Below are 26,059 nucleotides of genomic sequence, written 5' to 3' on the forward strand. Positions count from 1 at the left end.
ACATGTGTAGATCATGATAGAGCTTCACTAGGATAGTTTGGTCCCAACAGTATACCTTGCCATCATCCTACAATAAGGTGCTTAGTACCTATGCCTAGCCAATAAGAAAGCCTTTCCTAGCATGGTCTTGTAGCATCCACTAGATTAGAGATACTAGATACACTACTAGTTTGGGTAGTCTCTACTCCAAGGCTCCTCTCCATGTCAGCCATGATCACTGGATCAGCAACCTCTGCCATTGCCTACCAAAGAACTCTCACAAAAATAGATCTAACCCCTCCAACACATACTCTGGATATGCCCTCTAGATCGACACTCGAAAAATATGCCACGCATCTAACAATGTGATCATCACCTCTCCCAAAGGAAAATGGAAGCTCCCAGTAGGTGTGTGCCATCATTCGATGAGTGTCAATAGTTGTGCTGAGTGTGCCCTCAAGTCTAGCCACTTGTTAACATGTTCCAACTCACACAAATGGATGTGCCCTAAGTCTACCTCTGTCAACAACTCCTCTAGTACCATGGTCAAAGGATAGTGCTCCTGCAACTTAAAAACCATTGTCTCCTCTTGTAGCATAGACATGCAGAAGGTCAGTCTCTTTAGCCCATGCCATCCCTGAAATGGGGCATCCTACTTTTTCCTTCATCAATTTGTCCCAATCGGTGCAGATGTTGATATGTGTAGATGTTGATCAGCATAGATGTTGATCTGTAGAGTCACTGATCGGTGCAAACACTAATCAACATAGACATCAATCTTTGCAAATGCTGATTTTTTGCCAATGGCTGCCTTTTTGTCATCTACAGAGATGAAAAATAGTGGATTTTTGTCTTTGCTGCCCTCTAGCCCCTTTTTTCATCTATGCAGACGATAGGATGAACCCTATTGTCTCCATAGAACTCCATTCCCAAGTTTGTCATCTGTGCAAATGACAATATAGGTTTTGTCATTTTTGTGGATGATGTGGTCTCTAGTTTTTCATCTACGTAGATGACAAGGTGGAGACTGTCGTCTCCATCACAACCACTTTTTACCTCATTTAGGGTGCAATAAATGCACCTACCCTAGCCTGATCAACCAAAATGATAAAGAGGATCAAATGAATCAATGGTGGGCCCATGTTAGCTAATTGCTGGTACTCAGAAATGCACTCATCAAGCTGCAAACAATCAATTAGGTCCATCTTTGTTCTGGATGCTCTGCTCTCTAAGTGTGCAAATGACCTTCTTTGAGCCCCTCAGATGCTTATATAGGACCCTTGAGGCCCTATTTTGAGCCTGTTTCTTCCCTACATTGTGTCCATCCCCTATTTTCCCGCTAGTCATGCAATGTATTCATTTCTTCCCTTTTTCTTCTATTCCTTATCTTCCAAAGACCTTTTCACGAAAATTGCCCAAAATTTTTTTTTTTGCGCAATTTTCGCGAGGGGGCACTCTCATCCTCTGTCGTCACTCTTAGGACTCCTACCTTCTCTAGGACAACCTATATTTTTTTCTTTGATATGATGTTGTCCTGACATCACATCAAAGAAGGGCAAAATATAGATGCTTAAAATTGTCTTAAAAGACTATATTAATTTATTTAATATTGCCCTTGACATTATAATTATTTATTTATTAATTAATTATATTTGGCATATTCTTCTACCTATTTAATTAAATTTATTTAATTAAATAGGTTCACTTTCCTAGAGGTATTTAAATTTAATTTAAATACCTCTAGCCTTAATGTGTTAAATTTATTTAATACATGATCCTCCATAAATCCCCCTTTTAAATAAATTCTATTTATTTAAATCCCTCCATCTTATTAATTCTTCTAAACATATGATTACATTAAATCTTATTTAATTTAATCTTAAACCTAGCCTAGAAACCTAGTCTACACCTATCACTTTCATCCTTCTAAGCCTATCCACTATTTAATCCCACTTAATTACCTTAATCATCTTGTTAAACCCTTCTTAAGCCTAAGTGTGTGCTCACACATGTGTGAGACCACTCCCACTTCTTACACCTCTTGTAAGCTTTGTCCCCCAATTCTCTCTCCAAGTTTGCTCACACGTGTGAGAAAACTTTAAATGTTGACCACTTGCATGGCTTGCCTACATGTCTCATTTCAACACTATGTGGATGCCACATAGATGCCACCTCACCCAAGGCCTCACTCAAGCCTATAAATAGAGCCCTTATCTCAAGCATTTTCATCTCCTCCACATGCAATGTTATCATGTTAGTTTGAGTTTTGAGCTTTCATAGTGATTTCATGCTAGTTTGAGTTTAGAGCTTTCATAGTGATTTTCATGTTGCATACTAACCCTTGGTAGCTGATTTTAGATTGCATTTCCATTGTTATATTTAGCTTATTCATGCATTTAGATCTTCATTTCACTTGCATACTAGCTTATTTTTCACATTATCTTAGTTTTCTTTATTGCATCTCATCTCCACATCATTGAATGCTTTCAAACATGGCTTTCTCCATAGCCATTGTTTGAGGTGTTCTTCATCTCAGATAGCATAGTTTCATAGTTTCATCAATCACACTTGCACCTTCACATCAAGAGATTCAAACATAGTTGTGTTTGGGAGAGCACACCAAACATCCCTCCAATCTAGACACACCAACAAGGCCTCTCATGGGTGCCTTTTTTGAGCTATTTTAGATTTCTTGAGGACTTGAGTTGTTGGTTGCTTTGAGTTTCAAAACTCAAGAAAATGTTAGTTAGTTTTCTTTCATTGTTAAATATTTAATGCATGCACATAAACTAATTTTTTTTGTGTTAGAAGTTGTAATCTTTCCTTGGTGTATCTATAAACCAAGGTTAGAACTCCTTTCTTTATTGTTGTAATATATTAGGATATAAGCCAAGGTATCCTAATATATTTATTTTTGTCCTTTTTCCACTACATCTTATTTTGTCATCTAGTGGAATATGTGAGGACAAATATATATTGTAATTTCTAATTTTAGATTATTCCTCCTTAAGAGGAATCTCACACTTGGCCTCACACACTTATGAATTGTGGCATTCATAGACATGGGAGTTACATTCTAACTCCTCTCTCTCATCTCTATTTAAGAGATGACCCTCCTATCTCATTTAACAATGAGGTTTCTTCCTCTTCTCAATTATTGTATGAGCATTGCTCTCTCTCTCTCTCTCTCTCTCTCTCTCTCTCTCTCTCTCTCTCTCTCTCTCTCTCTCTTCTTAGGCTTTTCATGCCTCATTCATAATGTCACAAGGGGTTTTCTTTGCTTTTCCCTTTCCAAATATCTTGTCTCATGGTGTTGGATCTTGAAGCTTTCTCTCTCCTATTTTATGTTAATATCTTTTCATGCATTTACTCACTTCGATTCTTTCCTGGTATTGCTTATTTACAGATTTCTTTTTCCATTTCTAACATGGTATCAGAGCAATTTAATCTTTGTTTTGAGTGTTTGCATGAAGGTACGATTCGAAGGAGACTCTTGAGAGAGATTTCACTAATTTCTTCTTTAATCTTCTTAAGATGGAAGAAATTGAATTTTTTTTTGAGTTTGGCTGGTTTACCGCCAAACCTGATTAACTTCTTTTTGCTCTAATTTGTGCATGTTACTTCTTATTTTCTATTATTTTTCATCTAACCCCCTTTGGAAGGCTTTCCACCAAAGGGTTTTCCTATCTTTTTCAAATTCATATCTTAGTCTACTCATATTTTAAAATATTTTTAATCCATTTCATTTCTTGAATTTAATTTTTTTTAATATATCTATACCTCACTTGAATGCAGAGGCTACCTTCATTAAGCACATAAGTTTTTTGCATAGGGTTTCAAATATATCTATTTTTTTAAAAAATTGATATTTTGCTGTTGTACGCATCTTGATTTTGATGCCAAGTCCACCTCATTAAAAGAGTCGTCTTGACAGTAAAAAGCATCAATCCTCCCCATGATTCAGCTCTTGCCCACTTCACGACTTCTTCATCATTTTTCTTCTTCCGATCCTCCAAATTTGCGAGCTCTAGGCAGCGCCGATCGGTCTCGGGAGGGATAGCCATTTCCATTACCATCTCTAAAGCTCATGCCACCTTGTGTGGATGAAGGTGAACAGTCTGGCCTAGCACAAGAACGTGGCCGGCCCATTTGATCTTTGCTGAGTCTGTTGTATTTTTGTTGTTATTTCATGATGATCTGCTGGCCCTTTACTTTCTACTCCTCTTGACAAGAGACTATTAATGGATTCCCTTTTTTTGTTATTATTCTGCTCATTTTGACTTGGCTCCTTATTGTTGGTGATCAGAGGGAGAAGATTCAATTCCTTCTTAGCTACTATACTCGCTACTTGGGCACCATTCGCTGGGCGTAGCCACTTTATGTACTGGCTCAGATCAAAATTGGTTACAGCATTTAGGCCTCTATATTCTATTGCAGCCATGTCATAGGTTGTTGCTGCTTCCTCTTGAGTGTTGTATGTCCCCAGATATAGATACTTGTTGCCAAAAACTCGCCCAATTCTGGCTTCCCAGCGGCCATTGTGATGATGTCTTGCAACTCCTCTGTACTTAGATACTCCTCTTGAGAAACCACTGCTCTTCCTCCTGAGAGAGCTCACATATTCCTCCTTGGAAATATTTTTCATTTCTTCCACTTCTTTTGAATAGGTGCCAATAGGGAAATTAAGGACAGTTTCAAGCCCCCAGTACTTGAGAGCTGCAAGATCATAAGTGTGTGTTGCAGCTTCCTCATCATCATATGCCCTAAGATAAACTTGGCAACCCTTCTTGCTCTGCGCCTGGTTCCAACAGAACTTGTCCCACAGATGGGCTTCATATCGACCAGTCCATCTATGCCTGGTGATGCCTCTGTAAATGGAGCTTCTCTTAGGAGGAGTGTCCCGGTGGATGCTATTGCGAGATCTTTTATTTTTCAGGTTCCTTTTTTTTAGATAATTGCTTATTATGGTAAGAATTTTAAAAGCAGAATCAGACTGATTGCTGCTCTCTCACCTTTTGTTAGTCTGCTATAACATATCTCTACTATTCCTAGTAACATTTTCTTGTCTTTTCATGCAAGATTCTTTTTCTTTTTTTAGCTCTTGACAGAAGCATCATTTACTTTTATTATTGCCTCTTGTCAACCTATTTTTGGCAGGTAATCGTTCATTGTCAGACAAGTGCAATATTCTATTTTAAATCTCTCTTACTCATTACAAGCTTTTATTCAAACTTTTTTTAGAAAAGTTTTTAAACTTTTTTTAGTATATTATTATCTGCCAGATCTGACCTCTATCATTAATTACTAAGTTTTTTTTAGTTATATCTTTCTTAATGTTTTATTTCAAAAAAAAATTCTTTTTGAATCACTTGCCATCGTGAAGGCATAGTATCAAAAATTGGGGAGATCTTTTCTTGCCCCATGACTTTATGTTCTTATTACTTTGAGGTTATATTTTTGAACCAAGGTAAATATTGTGACTTTTTATAAATTGTGACTTTCCAAAATATTAAGAATGGAAAGGTGATTATTTTCTTTAACCAATCTATTTTCGTATATTTATTTGAGTATATACGGGGGCCCACATATATGCCTAGATAAATATATAATTTATGACTATAATATTTCAGAAATTAATATATACCTTTGCAAAATGAATTAAATACTCATGCTTACCTTCAATGGCCGTTTATACCTGATATCTATATTTAGTTGATCTTCCTTAAATCATATTTACTTAATTGGATTATGAGTAATCTTACACATTTGCCTTCATTTTGATATTTTGATGTGCCCATAGCTGCACTTTTATGCTTTTATAGCATTATTCTATGCCCATGTTGGCACTTTATGGTTTTATACCATTGATATACATGATTTATATGATATTTGTTTTGAGTTGCATAGGGAGCCAATTTTTTCAAGGATAACTATGTAGGTCCCCTCAGTATAACTGATACATAGTTTCCTTATCTGGCCCATGGAGTATCCCTCCATCCTATATTGGTATGCACTCATTTTATATGGAGTTTCCCTCCATTTGATCCTATCTTTTCCATTTTGATAGGATAATACTTTTATGGAGTTTCCCTCCATGTTGTTCCATTTTTGTTCCTCCATGAAGAGGATGCTATTATTGGAGTTTCTCTCCAAATTCAGATGATTTGATCCAATTTGAAGGCAATATGTTGTTATATCCTCATAATCCATTCTTTTGATTATCCTACCAAAAATCATGATTATTCTACTTTGATCAACATGTCTCTCCTTTTTATGTTATTTTCATATATTAATGTGATAATGATCTGCATACATTATTGCTTAGATCATGAGTCATGCATGTTATGGAGGGACGCACCCATTAGCTTGCAGTGGGATGATTCATTAAGTGGACTATCTATATCCACGTGATTGATGCAAGATTGATGCAAGTATCATTAGTTGGCCTTGTCTGTGGTCATTTGTGCATTAGTATAATATAATTTTCATGAGAGCATTGATCAAGCTTTTTACTCAGTTTGTCCTTGTTGACAATTTTTTGAGCATATACTTTATCTTGATATCAGGTTATCTCCATTGTTTTGTGGTAACATGTTTTACTCATTGTTTCTCTATGAGAGTTTTATTATCCTTATTCAAAAGGATTTCAAATTTTCATATATGATGGCATTCTACTTGTGGATATTTGTCTTGTTGTTCTCTTTTTTTTCAGGTAATCCATCAAGGAACCTTCTTGAAGATGTGTTTATGCTTCCACATTCAAAGGACTCATGTGCTTCTCTTGGCCCTACAAATGGCTTGAAGACAATCAAATTACTTCATATTGAAGATTAAATTGCAGATTTTTGTAAATTATGGGTTTAATACCCTTTGATGTAATTAACCCAAGTAAAGATTAAAGGGGGGTGTTAGAAGTTGTAATCTTTCCTTGGTGTATCTATAAACCAAGGTTAGAACTCCTTTCTTTATTGTTGTAATATATTAGGATATAATCCAAGGTATCCTAATATATTTATTTTTGTCCTTTTTCCACTACATCTTATTTTGTCATCTAGTGGAATATGTGAGGACAAATATATATTGTAATTTCTAATTTTAGATTATTCCTCCTTAAGAGGAATCTCACACTTGGCCTCACACACTTATGAATGGTGGCATTCATAGACATGGGAGTTACATTCTAACTCCTCTCTCTCATCTCTATTTAAGAGATGACCCTCCTATCTCATTTAACAATGAGGTTTCTTCCTCTTCTCAATTATTGTATGAGCATTGCTCTCTATCTCTCTCTCTCTCTCTCTCTCTCTCTCTTCTTAGGCTTTTCATGCCTCATTCATAATGTCACAAGGGCTTTTCTTTGCTTTCCCCTTTCCAAATATCTTGTCTCATGGTGTTGGATCTTGAAGCTTTCTCTCTCCTATTTTATGGTAATATCTTTTCATGCATTTACTCACTTAGATTCTTTCCTGGTATTGCTTATTTACAGATTTCTTTTTCCATTTCTAACAGTTTGTTAACTCTTGCTTCTAACAAGTCAATTTATTTAGGATGCACATAAAAAGTCTATAATGATACAAAATTTTAGGTAAACTGGCTCAAGATGACATGGACATGATATTTAATGATCATAGAGTTTGTTATAAAGGTTGCTACACATGTTAATGTGGACAACCAATCCCTATGAGGAAAGAGAAATCAATTAGAGGAAGAGGCAAAAAAGGAAGTGTCTAGAAGACTCCACAGAAGTCTTTTAATAGGAAGATCCAAACATTTTTTTTGACAAGTGTGGTGATCTATCATAGAAGAGATTATGAAGTGTGTGAAGGAAGGGAAGTATTGTGTAGAGAAGTTAATTTTTGGATGTTGCATACAAGAGAGAGTTGTGAAGAACATTGTTAGTGACCTTATGAAGAAGTGAAGAACTCAATAGAGCTATCTTAGATTGGTGATAAAAATAGAGATTAGAATGCAAACATCTATAATCAAAAATTACAAGTGTAGATTGAAGGATTGGGTACTGAGTCAATTTTAATAGATTAAATCAGGGCAAATCTCTTATAATAGTGGTTTTAACAAACCTTTATAAATCTCCTAACATAGTCCTTACTTCAGTGTAAGTTTAAAATCATTTAACAAGGTAAGAGCTAATAGTCTTAAGATTCTTTAGTAGGGTAGACCCCTCACAGGGTAGATCATCATAATTGATCAAAATTATAACCCTAATTTAGGTTAAATTTGTTACTACAGTAGTGAAGATTTTTGGGTGTCATCCCCACCCAAGTTTTACTTTCACCTTGAAGGGTTTTTGAGTAACCAAATCTTTTGTGTTATGCATTGACATTTGATGGATGTGATTAATAGTTAGATCTACTTATTAAAATATTTATTCTTTACAAGTTGTGTTAACTTTGTTACTCATTACAAGATTTATTTTTTAAAAGAATTAATCAAAATTATAACCCTAATTTAGGTTAACTTTGTTACTACAGTAGTGACGATTTCTAGATGTCATCCCCACCCAAGTTTTAACTTCACCTTGGAGGGTTTGTGGGTAACCAAATATTTTTTGTTATGTGTTTACATTTCATGGATGTGATTAATAGTTAGATCTACTTATTACAAGATTTATTTTTTACAAGTTATATTACGCATAAACTAACTATGAGATGGTCAATATGGTGCATGTAGTAAAGTTTTATTGAAGGATAAAGTTTTATAGATCTTGATTCATCCCCCCTCTTAGTATCTTAGTTTCCGAATTAAAATTCCAATAGAATCTTCTTCTAGGAAGAGGTGAGTAGAGGACTATTTTTTCTCAGTGTAAGGATCGAGGTGGGTTGACTAGGTGTGCATTTAGGATTGGTAATAGGAATATCTCTTGGATGTAGGGAAGAGTGGGGCTAAGCTCTTATATACACTACCCTAAGGCACTAGACCACTTGCAGAGGAAGAGAATGATATATTAAGGTAACCAAACATTTTACATTTGATATAGAACATCTCTTCTTTCTCATATTCTAGAGGCTAGTCAAAGGAACCATGTTTAGATTCAAACATCATCATAGTTTGCAACTTCTTGTTTACCTTAGTAGTCACACAAATTCTAGAAAAGAGGATTTTTTAATTATCTTGAGTAATCTTATCCATTAATAGGAGAGTACCAAATGATTTTTCAATTCCTATGAACACTTCATTATTCCAATTCAAGAGGAAGTCTAGGGAGATAGATCCAAGTAAGGGACTCTTCTCTAGGGTCAACCACTAGGTCTAGTTTAGGCTTCCATTTGTAGATTGCCAATGTATTTTTAGTATTAGATCTTAGATACCATGACTCTTTAGAGAGAATAGTAGTGACATAAGTTCCTTATGGTAGAACAAGAACAAAAGTATACCATAAAATAACGCATTAATTTTAACACTTCCTTTTAAAGATCAAGTAGAGGAAGTCCACTTCTTGAGGAGCTTAATAGATGGTCTAAAAATAAGGAAGGGGAAAACTAGGGTAAGTTAAAGTTCTATAGCCATTTCCTCCAAGATCACATTTGGGTTGTTAATAGTTTTTTCTTTCACTGAGCATTACCCTTTTAATGGAAAGGATCAAGGGGTTTGACATCTGCACCAACAAACTTAGAGGAAGATGAGATACCCTTCTAAATAGGGGAAGAAAGGGGGCTATCATGGAAAAAATTTATTCTCTTAGACATTGGTAGGGGGGAGGAGGGACAAAATTTAATTCTCAAGAGAGGTCGCCAAGCTAGCAATAGCCTAAAAAGGCTTGGACTTGATCTTGGGGACCTCAGGGAAGGATCAGGATTACACACCAAAGGAGTTGGGGTAACAAGGATCCTACAAGATGACCCATGACTAGACATGGGAGAAGGGGGATACAACACAAAGTCAAAGGAAGGGGTTAGTAGCAAGAGGTTGTACAACTATGGGAGGGTGGGAAAAACTAAGGTTTTGTATATCCAGGGGAAGTTGAATCAACCCTTTAATGTTTCCAATTTGACTAGGAGAAGCTATTAAGAATGAATTCTTTATGTAGTTGTATGGGGATCTTTTTGGCATGTCAAAGAGATAATTGAGTACATATTTTTTGTATTCATGACATTGTTTATCATTGATGTCAACATATCAGTTTTTCTAGAAAGTTCAACTAGAGTTGTAGAGTAAAATTCATTTGGAGAGGTTCGTGGTCACTAAGTTACATTATGTGTACTTCAAGTTATATTGAGGAACATTTTTTTATTCCATGTCTATGTTTACAAAAAGAGTTATGAAGATTTGTGTGAGTTACATAAAGTTTTGTGAAGACTATTCTCAAAGAACATTTTTGGTTAGTAGTTTCTTGTAATTGTATTGTATATTTTTGGTGAAGATAAAGATCATTTAGTTATCTTCTATTAAGGTACAATATATTTCTAGGATGCTCTGGCTAAGAAATCATATGTTCATTCTATGAAGATTTCTGAAGATTATTCGATATATTGTTCCCAAGAAGCTAATTGTAATTAAAATATTTATGGAAAGAGTTATTTGTAATGTATTGTGTAATGTAATATCTTAATGATGCCCTATACTCTTCACTATAAATCAATAAATCCTCAAGGATGACTCAATACTTATTTTAGGACTTGATATAAAGGAAATGTTGATAGAAAAGTCTAAAATTTTTCTTGAGGTATGACCCTTAACCAACCTCATGTAACATGAAAAAAACCTCCAAGTGTGGGACTTGTGCTTTGAGGTTGAATCTCAGGAGAAGGCATACTTCCTTATAATAAAGACATCTCTACACTTACACTTTTAGGGAAAGGAGAGAAGGAATGTGTAAAATTAAATGCTAAAAGAAAAAGGTGATGCACCATATTGAAATTTGGTTACTCTATTTGCCTATAGCTGCACCAAATAAGTGTGTAACCTTTCATACCATGCTCTAGGGACTTAATTCAAACAATATAGTGCTTTGGGTAACTTAAATACCATATTCCTTTTGATAGGATCATAAAATCCTTAAATTTTTTCATCACAGATTTTTTCCTCCAAGATTCTATTCAAAAAGCAGATTAAAAAACCATTTGGTATACTTTTAATCCTTTGTAAGTAGCATATGCAAGAAATTTTCTCACTCCTTCCAACCTTGCAACCAGGGAAAATGTCTCTCTATTGTCAACTCATTCTTCCTTAAATGATATTCCTTACAAACTAGTCTTTTTTAGTTCCTTGTGATTTCTGTTGGAAATTTGGCTTTGTTAGACTATTTGATTTGTCATTTATGGAAAATAGACTCTTAACTAAGTCACCATCTTTCACAATATACCTTTGATTAATGGATCACTTTGTGGGTACCATACCCACCAAGTTTTTCCCTTGGCCATGGTTTTCCTAGTTAACACAATATAATGATGTTATGAGTTCTCTTATCACATGGTTATGTTTAATATTTAGTATAGTTAGTTTTATTTCTTATGAAATTGATAAGATTGTTAATAATATCCAATTTTGGGCTAAATTTTGTAAAATATTGATTCACCCCTACTTCTCAATATTTCCTATTTCTAATGATTAGTATCAGAACATAGTTACTCAAAAGAAGCTTAATAGCTTTAGTAATATCCTTATGGATATGTAATAGTTACACAAGAATGTAGAACAAGGTCTCGAGGAGATGGATATTCTTACTAAAGAAAGAGATGCTTTGAAATAAAGATATGAGGATGCAAAAGACTACATTATGTTGGCACTCAAAATTGCATGGTCAATTTTGAGCACCATTGAGAAATTCAGGCCTATAAATGCTTTGTGAAGCCTATGTACCTTGCTATTGAGTTAATGCATAAATAGTGTTTAATGTTTCTAACACCTTCCATTCAGCCTATCTACCTGTTCCATGAGGTCAAATCATCATTCTGAATCATTTGGCGAAGTCTCGTTTTAAGCTTGTGTCAAATCTGCAATTTTACCCTAAGTGTCAAACAGTGACAGGAGGTTGTGTTTGTCATTGAATAACTTGCACCTAGAAATTTTTTAGGACTCACCACTTTGGGAGTGTCTAGTACCCATACCTAAGAACCTATGTTTCAAATTTTGAGTTGTTTCGAGTTTGTTTGACTAGGTTTTGAATCCCTCAAAGTTGGTCAGTTACTATTTTCATGCTTTTGCAATTAAATCTAAATTCTAGGAAGTCTTGTTTGATGTGCTATAACTTTGAACCAGTTGAGAAAAATGTTGAAATTCCTTTTTAGTTGCATTTTAGATGTCAGAGACTTGTTATTTTTCAAGTTTTAGCTTATGACGAATCCATTTGATCAGTTTTCAAACGTGATTCCAAATGCAATTTTTATCTTTTCACTGGTATCACCATTTGCAGATTGATTGGAACCCTTGTTCGTGATGTCATATCTCCTGATCCATGATTGGTAAGATCAAATGGATTGTACCCTTGTATTTTTCTTTAAAAATACTTTAAGTGTGTCAGTTTGTAAGTCATGACGAATCCATTCACATACTTTTTTAGGTCAATTCCATTCGCAAAAAATGTTTTCTGTCAGTGTTTCTAGTTTGCAAAATCCAAGTAGCCTACTTTGACCGATGGCCATTTGTGCCCAGTTATTTTTCATGAGCCTAAATAGTAGATCCATAATGTCCTCATGACAGAGAACCAATGCCCCAGTTTTTGTTTCCCCATGTGCTCATTTGCCCAGATTTCAAGGCCAATTCTGAATCCAGTTTATGGTATTCTGACATGTTTATCTGCAGGTGATTCTGAGAGGTCAACTTTGATAGTGAATATCTTTTGACCCCAAATTCGTCATGAGACTAGATTTGACTGGGTGAAAGTGTGTGGAGGAGAGATTCAATGTGTTTGATTTCAGAGCCTGGTCAGAGGTTCGGGTCAATTTTCAAAGGCAGCCAATAGGAGCTCCTGGTGCAAATTTGATAGTTTGCAGAAAGTGATAAAGTGAGTTTTAAAGGATTAATCAGTGATTAAAAATGGTTTTAGTCAGCTCAAGTTCATCAGAGGGTTAATTTGCCAGTTCAATTTCTCAAAAACAAATTTTTTTTTAGCCAGACCCACTTTGGGGTCCAACTGATTGCATCAGGCTAATTGATATGGGGGATTGTGCATATTTTGGGAAAGTGAATTACTTGTGTTTCATTAAATGTAATGTTTTGTATCTGATTCTTATCAGCTAGATGATTAGTTCCTTTCTTGAAGAAAGGGGTTTGTTGACCTTGTCAATCAAAAGCAACTAGGCTCAGTAGGAAAACAGGAAACTCAAAAAGGTTTGCAATGTAGAGCTTCGAGGTGGATGGCCTGATGGAGACTTTCTTGAAGAATCTGTTTAGGGGCCCCTACTATTCTAAGGGTAGGGGCCGCCCATTAGTATAGTATAGTAGGCCCCCCCCACATCAAAACAGACCAATCCAAAGCCAATCACGACATCTCATACAGTGAAACTAGGCCTCTAGATTCGAATCAATATCTCTAGGAACTAAATCAAATCGATAACATGCCGAATTCTAGTTGCCTATAAAATACTAGGGGGCTTTCATTTAATCAACCCAGTACTTGGTATGTCATATTCTTCACCTTTTGTCTTCTTACATGGCATATAAATGAAAATCCGACCTCGATCATGAGCCCTTGGACACCCTGCTAGTTCATCGGGGAGATAGTTGCTGCAGATACAAGGATTTCCAAGAGCTTATTAGATGTTGCAAATAATTTGGGAAGAGCTTCATATGTTAGGAAAAATGCCTCATAAAAGAGATGCCTATAGTTTTAAAAGACATTCACGCAATGAAGTGAATGCTACATGCTGGCAATGGAAAAGGAGCAATGTGAAGGTTAAAGATTAAAAAAAAAAGTGCAGCCAAAAAATAGAGCATTCTCATCATGTAAGACAAAGTAAAGGGAGTCAAGGCAGAAATCAAAGAACAAATCACAGATTTGAAAAGGGAAAAGCCACAGAAGAAATCTGCTATTTAGAGGAGCAGATTGAGAATGATCATTCGACCTTAACAAGAGCAAACCATCCCATGCTAAGAAGCCATAGAGACACCATAATTAGAAGACTCGGTGACAAGTAAAGAAAGCAGTCCATGTTGGAAGGAGGCATTAAGGAGGAAGGCAACGGCAAGAAGAAACAAAGAAGTAGAGCCAAGCCACAGTACAAATGAAAATGTCCATGCAAATGTTAAAAAAGTCAGCGCCAATGATTAAAAAAGCTAACCCAATGTTTGATAAGGAAGCAAGGCAGTTTCAAAAGTCATCCATGCAAAGGTAGAAGGTGTCTAAATTGAAATTTCAGTCTTGAGAAAAAAGTCGAGTATTAAATCAAAGAAGTCCACGTCTAACAGGAAAACTGGCCAATTTAAATGGATCCCACGCATGAAGTTTCAAACCTCACACCAGCAAAAGGCATGCACAGATATAGAGAAGAAAATTACGTTAAGAAAGAGAATAGAAGAAGGAGTCAACTTCTAAGAGTGAAACGAGAACATGTCATAAGATTTGTCCCATATTGCTCACAGAGCAGATATTATATGTCCTTAAATACAAGAACAAGCAATATGGGTAGTGTCTTAAGAGACGCACCTTTTAAAGGCAACAAAGAAAGAGGTGGTTCCCCTTGAGCACTTGATGTTGAATCTTGTGGTTCGATGATGTCAACCAAGTGGCACACAAATAAAAAAATTTGAATGAACATGCAGTAATGATGATGTGGCGTCAAAAACCAAGATGTGACCAGATGAGGACAAGTGTCCCGATCGGACAGTGCCCACATCCCCGAATTATGAAGTTGCAGGGTAGTTAAATATTGCGGGAATGCGAGAAGTTGACACATGGTGACTGAGAAAATAGGCAGGTGACATGGCAAGGCCAAAGGTGATGAGGTGGCAAATCAATTGACCAATCAAGAGCTGCCACATGGCAGCTTGGGTGGCGCCCAGTGGGCCCTGAGAAGCATAGAGAGAAAATTTTAAAATGCAAAAATAATGATTTTAAATTATTATTTCAAAAAATGATTTTCACATCATTGAAATTCAAAAAAGGAATTTCTTCTAAAGTTCCAACTTTAGATCTCTTTAAATTTTTCAAAAAATTTAAAAAATCAAATGTGCAGACCTGAGGTTTTATGCCAGCAAGGGAAACGTTTTTAAAATGAGATTCAGGGGGTTTCTTGGAGGCTAGATATGCACTCCAATATACCACCAAAATTGGAAAGATCTAAATTTTTGAAATATGAGGTTAGTTTTTGCACAGGTAGCAGTGTGTTCAAGTTATGCAAGGTTTTCTCTCAGGTACCAAACTTGCAACCGATTTCAGGTGAGGAAGTTCAGAATTGGTTTTTGGCAAGGGAATGACTTGAATATGCATAAAGGGCAGTGAAAATGTAGTTAAGGTCAAATTCTGATCAGATTCACATAGTAAAAACTCAATTCTCACTGGTATTTTCATGAGGCAACTAGATATTTTGGTGATTCAAAGAATTTCATCATTGAACTAGGATATTTGCAAATTAGTTGCAGATAATGATGAAACAAAAAATCAGATCAAATGGTAAAGAGATGAAAGAAGTTATTCAGTCACAGAGGATTGCATTTCAAATGGATGCTTGTCACTTGAAGATCAGATCCGAGATTCTTTCCTTTGCTATATTTTTCTATCTTTCATTCTTTCTAGGGGTTCCAGTCTTTTATGACTGAGAGACCATTCATGGTTCCAATCTTGAGTTCTCTTAGATCTGTGATACCATTTTTGTCAATGATTCTTCCTGTTATGAATAGCATATTGTATTCCTTTTGAGGCATTTTTATTAAACAGTCATTCTATGAGTATCTTTTGAGTTTTTGTATGCAGATGTTGTATTCTTTTCAATGAAATTAATACAAAGAGCCTCATCTGTTAGTTTCATTATGATTCTCATCTCCTGCTATTGTTATTTGCAATGTTCTATGTTTAAGAACTAAGAGCTTGAACCCAATTACATGCCCTTAAGGTTGTATATCGGAATAGATTTGTTGTTGGAACAAAGCTCCAAGTAAATGCTTGTTTATACTAATAGGATTGCAAGTTACACCAAAAGGATATCACCATAAGTACGAGAGTTTTAATGAATATTGATGTTTGTTTGCAAGTCAAGCAGATAGACCAAATACCTAAATATATGAGTATATTTTAGGTATCCATCTATGTGTGAAGATTCAGTTAGTGCCCAATGGATAAGGGACTGGTTAGCTTGAAGGATGCATGTTCTTTGCTGTTGCATACCTAATTGTGCTGAGAAACCAAATCAAAATGAATATTATTTTCCCATTTTATGTTTTGAAGAACTATAAGTGTAGGTCATGGCTTATTTGTGGTTACTTTCCTTGGTTATGATTAGCTACTATGATCAGGAGATTTACCAACAAATTGAAGAAGAATATTGACCATATCTGCTATAGAGGGTAGTCTTGTAATCAAGTATCAAGATAAATTAGACAAATCCCCTAGGTTTTCCCACCTTGGCTTTGCAGAGCCTAAAGTGAAGTGAGTCCTGATATGACTCTGTTAATTGGCCTAGAACTAAGATTTAGCCTTGCTGAATATAGGATTTAGCTCATCCTTAGGCATGTTCCTAGTCTTTGTTTCTTGGTATCAGGTTTAAATCTACCTGGTATGTTCTTTACCAAAAAGAACACCGACACATTGGAAAGTTGAAAGACTAGATAAATTATCTCAAATCCGAGAAAGATCCTAAAGATAAAATCAAGTATAGTGATGAAGTTTCAAGATTGAAGATAGAAAATGAGATCCTAAACCATGAAATTAATATTACTAATCTAAAATTGATCTCGAAGAAAGACGATGGTAAAATTGAGTTAGATTTGAAGTATGACAATGTAGATCTAAAATTCAACATTACCAAACTGACATTTGAGATTGAGTCTACTAGATTATAATATGTAAAACTTTGAGAAGTATAATAGTATTATGAAAGGAGAGTTAACCCAAACTAAGAAACAATTTGAGAATCTGTATTCTAGGACTAGGAAAATTGATTAAAAAATGTCTTTTTGAAGACCTTGTAATAAAACTAGTCTTGGATATTTCATTTCAGAAAAATAGGTGAAGGAATGAAGATAGGAAGGAACCAGATCCTGAAATTCATAAGTGTATACAAGAAAATAAATATTTGAAAAAGATTGAGTCAAATCAATCTAATAATGCACCTAAGGAGATTCAACAAGCTAGTCAACCAAAACATGTTGATGGATGTAAGCAATCTGAACAAACTAAATCACCTAAAGAAGTGAGATATTAATTCAAAGGTAGATGCTATGTAGGTAATGAATTTGGTCATATGAAAAGTGATTGCACAAGTAAGTCATTTAAACCAGATACTTATTTTTGTTATTATAATTGTCATGGTTTTGGTCATATAGCAAAACATTGTAATAAATCTAAGTTTGATAATAGTAGTAGCAATAGTAGAATATTTAGAGGTAATAATTCTATAGGAAGAAGATCTAATAAATGATGTAATGGAGAAAGGAAAAACATTGTATTTTTTTAAGTGTAACAACATTGGACATATTACAAGAAATTGTAGAGTGTATGTTAACCAACCTAGACCCAAATTTTGAAACAATGCACCAGTATGCTAGTTATGTATCAAATTTGGTGATATAGAGAGCTTCTATAGAAGGATATGAGGAACAACACCAGGAATCCAAAATTTAGAAGGAAAATGAATAGGAATGCCAGAAGAAATGATAACAATAGTAATAGACAAGAAAGAAGTATAAAAGAACATGTAGAAGAATTTAAGGAATCATTTTTCAAAGCTACAAATCCATCTAATTCAAATGTAATGTTGGAAGAGCAATAAAATGAAGTACCTAGAGAGAGATTGAAGTCAATAATTATATTTGATTCATCACATTTGAATTAAGTAATTTTACAAAAGATAAAAGAGATGTTAAAAGGAGAGTTAGAGTACACACAATTAATATGAGGTAGAGTATAATGTGTGTAAGCTATGATTAAATTTTCTAGTGATTTGAAGATAGTATGTGGTTATATGAAACAAAACAAGTTATTAGTAAAGAATGGACAACTTTTTTAAGGATTACCTACTTGCACAATTAATGGAGCTGGTAGATGCAAAGGATTAAAGGATTGAAATTAAAATTTCAAGTATCATTCAAATGTGTGAAGATTTAAGGAGGAGATTGAGAGAGAATTCAAGGCAAGGAAAGCCAAGTAACATTAAAGCATATACATCAGGAAATACTATTCCACATAATCAAGGTATTTTATGAATTTTAGAATTTTAATCTGTAAAATTGAGTTATGTATTTGTAGTACACATGGAGAAAAGTTTGGTTCAAAATGCTGAGAATGAGGCAAAACCTAAGATTAAGAAAAACCATATTCAACCCCTCAAAGAAGACCCTATGGCAACACTTTTGGTTATCCTAGATGGAGTTTTGTATTTGGAAAATGTAACCAATTAACTTAAGAGTAAGTTTAAAATAGTAGGTGAAGCAAACATTAAAAATGATTTTTATCGAATTTACAACCAAGATATGATATTTAAGAATGATTATGAGAATTTGGGAAAAAAATGAGTTAGTTAAGTTCTTATTTTCATGTGACTTTGATAATAAGGATTGGGTGAAGATAATATTGAGCCAAATTCATGATGGGCAATTCTTGTTGGGAGATAATGTAGTAGACATATCATCAAACCGAATTCATGAAGTAAATGGAATAGGTAATAAAGGTTCAATTCTAGTAAATGAAAAGAATGTGAAGAAGCTTGTGTTAGAGAATACTGAATATGAGTACAATGGATGAGGAATTATGATAAGAAAAATTAAGAAACATGATATTCGATTTATATGCAAAATCATGGCATCAAAGATTTGTGCCAACTCTAAAGAGGATGACATGGAAAATATTTTTATACATGCAATGTATAAGATATGTGTAGAGAAAGTAAAGGTTAATATGTGTTAATTCTTAGGAGCATAGTTGATAGAAAAATTAGAGAGGATAAAGAAAGTTAAGAATAGTCAATTAAGATTCACATGGCTAACAACTTACATGTTTTCCCACTTGATTAAGAGGTTTCTATTCTTATATGTAACTAAATTACTTAACAATTATAAATGCCCTTTTGAAAAGATAACTAATTTGTACATAAGATATCTTATTGATTGACAAGATTGAGAGTAGTGTGGATCTAGTTGTGAAGACCTTTCAAGATAAAATGAAATAGAGGTACAGGATACAACCTACAATTGTAAGGAAGTATAGAAATGACATATATTTTATTTTGGACACTAAATTTACTTACATGGAGCCAATTTAACCTAGGATGTTGTATATAGAACATCTTGGTTATGAAAACACAAAGGATAAAATTGAAGGATATATAGAAGTCATACTAAAATCAGCCAAAGATGAAGAATTCCATAGGTTTGGAATCTATTAAGAAATCATCAAAGAAGAAGGTAGAGGCCACCATGAGAAATATCATGGAAGAAGTACAAATGTCCCCAAAAGTAGCAACAATTTAGTTGGATAGAAAATTTATAAAATGAAGCAAGGTGGTCAACAAGGTTTTGTGTATGTGCCACCACTTGCAGTAGAAGGACCATCATAAGTCATAACTATTCAATCACTGGAGTCTAGCAAAGAGGAAGAAGAAATAAAAATTGTGGAAACAAAGAGGAAGTCATATAGATTAGCTAAAATTAAATAGTAACTAGAAGAACCACAGAAACACAAAAGAGTAAAGTAGATAGCAGTTTGGCTAGGCAAAAGTAAAAAGGTATCGATGACCTATAAAGGGAAAAAGATGTGAGGTTAGGTAGAGCCACCTAAGAAGATTAGAAACATTGAGCTAGCAAAGAAAGGAGAAGTATAGTCTATGAGAAAATGAAGAAAACCATGGAAGGCTAATTTTGAGAAACTAAATAGTGCAATCATTGATGAAGGTAACTTTGTTTAGTTGAACAAGTTTTATGATCTATACAACAAAATGGATAAGCTATAGTTATAAAATTCTACAATTAGATACATGATCATGAATAAGAAAAAAAAAAAGGATATTAAAGAACAAATCCCAAATTATGTATATGAGAGTTTGATAAATAGAAAAAGGATATTACAAGAAGATGATAAGAAGATCAAATAAAATTAGATCACAAAATTGTGTATAGTTGAGAGTGAAGAACATTTGAAAAGTGTTTTATAGAGTCTTGAACCTTTCCTAAGGAACAAGTCTAGGGATATTCTGATTATGGGTGGTAATTATGAGGAGGTGAGAGAAGAGACCCAAGAAGAAATTATAGAAATGATGAAGAACATAAAACCCTCAATAATCAGACTATAGTTGTACTAGTACTTGCAGCAGAGACCCCACCAATAACAATTGGTGTTGACACAGTGAAATTTGATAACACTAATATTAGAGTTGATACAACAAATGATCCATTTAAGGATTATGGTACAAATTTTGATAATTTGGATACCTATACAAGTTCAAATGATGAGGAATGGAAAGGGAAGGAAGAAGAAGAAAAGAAGAGAATGATAGAAGAAAATAAAAGAAAAGAAGTAGAAAATAAAAGGAGACTAGAAGAAGAACTTAAATGAAATGAAGAGGATAAAAAGAATTAGATGGAAAAATAAAAAAATAAAAAGAAAATAGAAGAAGAGGAAGAAAAGAGGAAGGAGGGAGAAGAAAATTAGAAAAGAGAAGAAGAGGTGAAGAAGAAGGTGGAAGAAAAGAAAGAAAAAGAAGAAGAAGATAGCAAGATAGCAAAGGCAAAGAGAAAGGAGGAAAAAGAGGAAAAAAGAAAAAAATGAATAAGAAAAGAAGAAAAAGGAGGAGGAAGATAAGAAGGAAAGTGTACACCTTGTTCTTCAAGGACACCCCTTGAATTAGCAACTCTTACTGGACCAGATGATGATGATCAAGCTGAATTGATCTCATCACTTAGCAAGATAAGTGAGAAGAACAAGAAACTAAAGAGTTTGAAAAGTTTGTTGATGGAAGTAACAAATAGACTACAAGACACAATATTAGTGAGAATGACATAAGCAAACCCACATAACAGAGAAAAAGTTTTTTTTAAAGCTTTTGATATAGAGTTTACAAATTTATCAAATATAGCACCAATCAAGGCAAAAACTCTACATGATACACAAATATTCAGAAAGGTGTGCAACAACATTAGAAATTACTTGAAAAATCCTAATGAAAGGATCGAGGAACTTACACACTTTATGACAAAAGGGAAGACAATATATGGGAAGTGTGTTGGAGCACACACACTAATTAGGGATACCACAAATGAGATGAATAGAAAACTCATTGAACTAGGAGTACTAATGAATGAAGTCCAAGATCCCTCAAACAAGATTGTAGATACTTTTGAGAGTAGAATCAATAATGACATTAGGATTTTAGAGCTACAAAAAGAGATGAAGTTGAAGATATTTTCTTTGCTAAGGAAACACCTTGAATTGAAGATTGACCTTGTTTAGGCATAGCTATAAGAATACTTGGTAGTGAAGGAATCTTATGATAAGTTTCCTATACATATTTAGATGTAGTAGAGGTAGAATCTTATGCTCTATGTGCAATATTGAGAGTGCTAGATGTAGTAAAAGATAAATGGGACATGAATTTTATCATGTTGAAGTAGAATTTTGATGACTACATCTCATGAATCACCATCTAGCAGAAACCTTATAGGTATTACAACAAAATCTTGACTTGTATATAATTTTTGGTACCTTTTTCATTGATGTCAAATGGGGAGAGATAAGGAAAATTGTATAGATTGTATAGATATATATGAAAAAAGTGAGAGATATATAAAGTGGGGCAATAAAATAAATTGCATATAAGGAAGAGATAAGGAAAAAGAAAGGGGGACTAATATAAAATTTATATTGTTATTAGGAGATATAATAAAATATGGTTTAAAACATAGTGATCCATAGTTTTGTAATTTTGTAAAGTTTTGTGAAGGCCAAATTTTAAAGATTGTATTTTTGGGACTTTGTCAATTTTTCTTATGTATTTCCATCAATGCCAAAGGGGGAGATTGTTGGTAATTTAGATAGGTTGCACTATTGATGTTGTCATTTATGGTAACATATAATATATATGGAGAGGGAAAATCATGGATATTTAGTTATCGTAGTTATACTTAGAAAAATTTCTAAGTCTAATATAGTTTATCTAGCAGAATATATAGAGTTTTGGTTTGCAAGATTTATAGATGATGTATGTGAGTGTGCAAGTTAGTATGGATGGTATAGATAAAGTTATGGGTAGATTAGTGTTGTGGTATTCACAACACACACCCCATTCCTCGCCAGGAATGGGGACCTCCTTTTTTTGACTCTTAGACTCACGATTCAAGAGTCGGGAGAAGAAAAATTCATTTTGAAAGTTAGACTTAGAGTTTAAAACTAGGGACAAAAAAAAATCATTCACCCCCTCTCTCACATGCACATGCATCGAGGCACGATGCACGTTACATTTTTCTCAAGACAGAGAGAGGCCTATAAAACCCTCCCTCCCCCTTATTTTATTTTCATTTTTATGGGAGAACAAAGGAGGGAGTAGGTGAGTAGCCCCCCCCCACCCCTACAATGGCACTTGGTCAAGCACCATGCGCTTGCACCCTTGGTGTTGTGCGCCACGTGCATGGGCCCTTGGCACTTTGCACTGCATGTGTGGAGCCCTTGGCATGAGTGTCAGATGTTGTGCAAACCCTTGGTATGAGTGCCATGTAATGCACTAAGGGTTGCATGCACTTGGTGCTATGTCAAACACCGCATGCCCTTGGTACAAGTGTTGTGTGCCATTGCGTGCCCTCAGCATCACGTCGGGTGCTGCATGCCCTCATCAATGTACTAGGCACTATGTGTCGGGTGTCGCGTGGCCATGACAATGACATTTTTTTAATAAATTTAATTTTTTTGAAAATAAAAAAATTATAAAATTTATTAAATTTTTTGTTTAAAAATTAAAATTAATAATAATAAAATAAGTTTTCAAATAAAAAATGAATAAGTCCCCAAGGGGGACTTTTTTTTTCCTCACTTGCATTTTTCTCACTATCTAATGACTGATTAGGTTTTCTTTCTTGTGATGTGTAGGTAACATAATCAGATGGCATCCACATCTAGATCAGTAGTGAAACTAGTTGTTTACAAGTTCCAAGGCGTAACCCCAAAATCAAGGTTACTCAATGAGTACGCTAAGATCAAAGATACTAACCTTGTACACATAAACTTACGAGAATTCCTAAGAGTATGCAACAATCTAACACAAAGGTCAACCTTGGTGTCTACATTGATTTGATTTGGATTAGTAAATGCAGTGTCACATCCTATGTCAGTATAGTCAGCTGAGTTGATGATGACCATATCTTGGCATTTTTTTCCTGATGAGAGGGTAGTTAAGAGCATCACCAGAGAAGTGGTCTTAGATTTACAACTTGACAACATCAAGAGGGTCTTTCATCTACCTAGAGTCGATCAGTTCATCCGAATCTCCTATGAAATAGTTGAGAGATGGTATAAAGATCACAATCAGGAGGCCATCGACATCATATTTTCCTTATACTTCATTGAGAAGCCACCTTGAGGAAAGATAATTAGAAAAGTGGATATGACATAGGGATACATGAAGGATTACATCAAATACTCAATCATTCTCCTAAGCGGAGTCATGGGCTTACCTGTAGTAGGCCATCTTGCTCCATTTATGGTCAACTTCATTGAGACCATTAGGTGTGCAAAGATACCACTAGATTGGGCCACCACACTAAGAAAGAATTTATGTGACTAGTTGAGGACAGTAAAGGACAAGAATTTCTATATGACTTCTTATGTGGTGTACTTACCTATGGCAAGGGCAACTAATTATCCTAGGTTGTACAAGAAAGGCAGTATGCATGACCCCAATGCGTAGCCCTACATAGTTTATTCTCAGTTGGTGAAGAAGAAGCTCTCACCATAGAGAAAAGAGTATAGGATTGTAAATGATGCCTTCATCTTTGCAATCATTCAATTCATAGAGGTGGATTATAGGAAGAGATTGTTTGAGGAAGCCAAGGCATAGATCACAACTCTCAGAGCATATTTCATCTAGTTCAGGACATTTACATACATTTAGATAGGTAGTGCATCTATCAATCCAAAGAAACTCCCAAGGTACCCAAACAACAAGTTGGTCCTAATGGAAATATCTTGGTAGATTGAGTCATCTTATGAGAGGATCAAAAGATAACAGAGACCTTGTTGGGATTGGCCTTTTGTAGTAGGAACATATCAGGTGAAGAGAAAGTAGGATATCTCAACTTCTGAGTGGGAATGGGAGGACTACCCTCTTTAAGAGTATAACTCTCCTCGGCCATTCTTCAACAATATTGGTAAAGTGGAAAACCTAGCAAGAAAGGAGTTCTATCATGAGGATGCCATTGAAGATCATTGGATGAATGTCACAAATGACTACAATGTCTGCATTAGAGACTATTGTAGGATGACTTTGTATCTAGTAGAAAAGGATCTCCATTTGACCATCCCTGATGAGATAAGGCTACAGGACTCCAAGGAACTACTGGATCCCCTATTCAATATAGATAAAGTTGGTGAGAGACCCATTATAAATGCAAAAGTTGATAGAGAGGAAGGAGATGATATTAATCATCCAACGAGACATGTCATTCGAATGAAAAAGAGTTGGATTAAGAAACCCTTTCCACTTGATCCAATTTCAAATACAATGATCTTTGATGCACATGCTCACCTAGAAAGGGGTAAGGGAAGGAAAGTCATGATTCCTATGTTTGAGCTCTAGTCTCCTATTAGGCCTGAAATAGTCTACCAGCTTGATCGTCCAGTAGGATACTACCACCCTTTGGAAAGGAAAGGAAAGAGGAAGAGAGCCTCTCCTCAAAGGATGTAGACAAAGCATGTTGAAGAATAGGTATCCTCCTAGCAATAGCAATTGAGTCTGCAAAAGCCCCAGGATAGTGGAGCTTCTCATATCTAGGCTGAATTCCCATTGCCTCTTATTTTGTCAAGTCAACAAGAAGAGGGAGAAATTATAGAGACCTCCATTCCTCTGGTGCACAAAGAGCCTACTTATCCTATGGTTCTTCAGAAACAAAAGAGGATCAAGGTTAGAATGAAAAAGAGGCAAAGAGTCCATAGAATATTAGTGCCTAATACATCTATTCTTGAGACAATTCTAGAGGAAGAACAAGATGAGGAGGAAATAGAATCAGATGAGGAGGAAGAGCGAGTACCCTTACAAAGGAGAACTCGATTGGAAAAAGCCACATAACTGGAGAAAAGGAAGAGTGCCACGAGTTACCCCACCACCCACCCAAGAAAAACATGTAGAACTCTCTTCTTCAGAAGATGAAGTGCAGCGATGGGTGAATGAGCAAAGGGAGCGAGGTGAAGATGTTCAATCCATTCTAGATATTAATTTCATGCCTGTGGGTAGGGATTTAGTTGGAGATAAGATTAAAGATAGCCCTACAGGTGAACTTCAATAGCAAGAATAGACGTAGATGCCACTAGAAACACAAGGTCCTCATTTCACTCCTCCATCTCCACCATAGGTCACGATGGTAGATAAGGGTTTAGTCACTCCTCCACCTCCAAGCTTAGAAGAGGAACATGCTCAAAAGGAACCATCATTACAAGAGCAGCCTAAACCAAGGGCTACTAATGAAGCATCAAAAGAGGCACAGATAGCGAAATATGCACAACCTTCTTGGGAAGTTGAGGATCAAACTACAGGATTTACAGAGACCAAGACTACAAAAGAAGAGTCCTCACAATAGGAGACTCTGAGCAAGAGTGATAAAGGGAAGGAGGTAGTTGAACACATCCCTTCATCATCTAGAGCCAAAGTTGTAGAGAGACACATCCCAAGATGGTTTTAGAAAGAAATAATGAGAAGTTTCAAGCATCAGTTTTGTGCTTCAGAGGATGACATTTGTGATATTGCAGAGATTTTGAACAAGCCTGATTCTCCAT

General features: G+C 35.0%; 1 pseudogene; it reads right to left on the bottom strand.

Annotated features, from left to right (window-relative positions):
• Positions 1 to 4,102: 4,102 nt before the first annotated feature.
• LOC149569566 (AP2-like ethylene-responsive transcription factor At1g16060 pseudogene) overlaps positions 4,103 to 26,059 on the bottom strand; it is a 137,988-nt pseudogene continuing 116,031 nt past the window's right edge.

This window comes from Cupressus sempervirens, chromosome 3 (assembly GCF_028749045.1).
Source record: "Cupressus sempervirens isolate cs-2001-9-10 chromosome 3, ASM2874904v1, whole genome shotgun sequence".
In the NCBI taxonomy this organism is placed as follows: Eukaryota; Viridiplantae; Streptophyta; class Pinopsida; order Cupressales; family Cupressaceae; genus Cupressus; species Cupressus sempervirens.